At 43.5% G+C, this 2667-nt stretch overlaps 1 non-coding gene across 1 annotated transcript; it reads right to left on the bottom strand.

The window, feature by feature from the left end:
- Positions 1 to 2384: 2384 nt before the first annotated feature.
- Trnat-ugu lies at positions 2385 to 2459 on the bottom strand. Its single transcript has one exon. It is a non-coding gene; the product is annotated as a tRNA-Thr (tRNA).
- Between the last annotated feature and the right edge of the window lie 208 nt (positions 2460 to 2667).

Genomic DNA, 2667 nt, shown 5'->3' with positions numbered 1-2667 from the left:
TCACAAACCTTCGCGATTGGTTTGAAGAACATTCCGGACTATTGGAGCGAATGATGTGGCCACCCACATAGCCCGGCCTGAGTTCCATCGAACATTTGTGGGACATAATCGAGAGTTCACTTCGTGCATACCATCCTGCATCGGCAACACTTTCGCAGTTACGAACGGCATGGCTCAATATTCCTGCAGGAGACTTCCAAAGACTTGTTGAGTCCGTGCCACGTCCAGTTGCTGCACTATGGCGGGCAGCAGGAGGTCCGACACGGTATTCGGAGGTATCCCATGATTTCTGTCACCTCACTGTAAATACGCCACGAATAGCTTATAGAGCTAGTCAGACGTAGTATCACATTCGTTCCATTGTCTGTGAAAACAGGGGACAGGCAAGTTAGTAACATGGTCGAAAAGAAAGAAAATTGAAAAAGAGTGGTCAAATGTATTGTCAAATATTTTGTCTAAAAGTAAGAGAGAAAACAGATTAAATAAACACCCGACACGCCTTTGAATGATGCTCAGAATCATGTATAGCAGCTGAGATGCTCGCACGTTAGTGACGTAAGTTACTCTTTAAAATTCTGAGATTCTAAGTTACACATTTAAATTTAAATTCTCAATCGGCTCCATTTTTGGCGAGCATGATTTTGTACATCATGCAAAGGTGCTTCGAATGTACGAGGGGCGTTTGACAAGTCCGTGCAATCCAACGCTGTTCTAATTTGTTGATCCCTTCCGAATAATATGAATTGTCCAAATCTGCAAAATAGCTATTAGTTGCTTCAATCACCTCCTCGTTTGAATAAAATCTTTGTCCCGCCAGCCATTTCTTCAAACTGGGGAACAAATACTAGTCCGAGGGAGCCAAGTCTGGAGAATAGGGGGATGTGAAACGAGTTGGAATCCTATTTCCATTAATTTTGCGACCACAACTGCTGAGGTGTGTGCTGGTGCACAAATGATGAATAATATTCACCTGTTATAATTTTACCCTTTTCCAGTTAGTCGTTGAGGATTATCCATTGCGAATCCCAAAAGACAGTCGCCATAACCTTTCCGGCCGAAGGATGGTCTTCGCCTTTTTTGGTAACCCATTCTTTAGATTGTTCTTTGGTCTGAGTAGTAATGTATCCATGTTTCATCCACAGTGACGAAATGACGCTTAAAGTCCTGCGGATTCTCCCTGAATAGCTGCATACCGTCCTTGCAACACTTCACACGATTCCGTTTTTGGTCACGCGTGAGCAATCGCGGAATTCATCTTGCGGGTACCTTTCTCATGTCCAAATGTTTATGTAAAATATTATGTACCCGTTCATTCGAGACGCCCACAGCACTAGCAATCTCACGCACCTTAACTCTTCTGTCATCAGTCACCATATTATGGATTTTATCAATGATTTCTGGAGTCGTAACCTCCACAGGGCGTCCAGAACGTTCAGCATCACTTGTGCCTATATGGCGACACCTAAAATTTTGAAAGCACTTATAAACTGCTCTAATCCAAGGTGCAGAGTCACCGTAATGTTCATCAAGCTTCTCTTTAGTCTCCTGAGGCGTTTTGCCGTTCATAAAGTAATGTTTAATTACCACACGAAATTATTTTTCGTCAAATTTTTTGACAATCACTCGACTTCCTTGATTCACACGAATGCCAAATACAAAAGAATAGACCAATATGGCTGAACTTGGTGTGCGTTCTTTCCAAAGATGCTACAAATTAAACATGACCTCAATACGCGCCTGTGGTGCCATCTCTGGGACTTTGCACGGAATTTTCAAACGCCCCTCGTATCTCTAACCTATTTTATTTCTCTCTTTTATATAAATCTTTTAAAAAATTCAGACCATCTTTTTATGATTTTTTTTTAATTTTCTTGTTTCGTTCAGCAACCACGAAAAATAACACTTGTAAATTTCACCCTGTATTCTATTACTATAATGCGCGATCACAAAGTTTCCGTCCGAAGACCGTGCAGTCCTTAATCGGTATTCCAATCACCGAGAGTGTTGAGGCATTATCCCACCGACCCACAAGATTTAAGACGTTCGATTGGTAAAAATCGTGCCCCACTGCATAAAGATGAGCGTAATTGCCTGCTGCACATTCTAATCCGACTGAAATCGTCAACTTCTCACAGCCTGTTTTAGGTGACCGAAGGCGTGATAATCTCATGGGAAGAGATCAGAAAAATGGGCCAGGTGTTCGAGTGCTTCCCACTTGTGTGGGCGTAACTTCCGGCTGGCCTTGCAGATCGACTGTCGTATTGTGACGAATCGTGACCAGCGCGGAACTTGGCACACCAATCCATAACGGTATTAGAATTATATTAATACCATCAGCTGCGGACGGGCGCTGATATATATCAACAGGGACAGGTGAAAATGTGTGCCCCGACCGGGACTCGAACCCGGGATCTCCTGCTTACATGGCAGACGCTCGATCCATCTGAGCCACCGATGGCACAGTGGATAGTGCGACTGCAGGGACTATCTCGCGCACGCCTCCCGCGAGACCCACATTCTCACATTGTATGTCTACACATTACATGTCCGAAAGAACAGACACCATATCCATACAAGTAAATCCACAACGGTGGTTTTTGACATACATTCTGCCCCACAGACATTCTTAATTCTCCGATGGGTGACTACAATATTTGTTATTCAGCA

This window comes from Schistocerca americana, chromosome 5 (assembly GCF_021461395.2).
Source record: "Schistocerca americana isolate TAMUIC-IGC-003095 chromosome 5, iqSchAmer2.1, whole genome shotgun sequence".
Classification (NCBI taxonomy): domain Eukaryota; kingdom Metazoa; phylum Arthropoda; class Insecta; order Orthoptera; family Acrididae; genus Schistocerca; species Schistocerca americana.
Note: the sequence above shows the minus strand (reverse complement) of the source record. Positions and strands in the feature narration are given on the sequence as shown.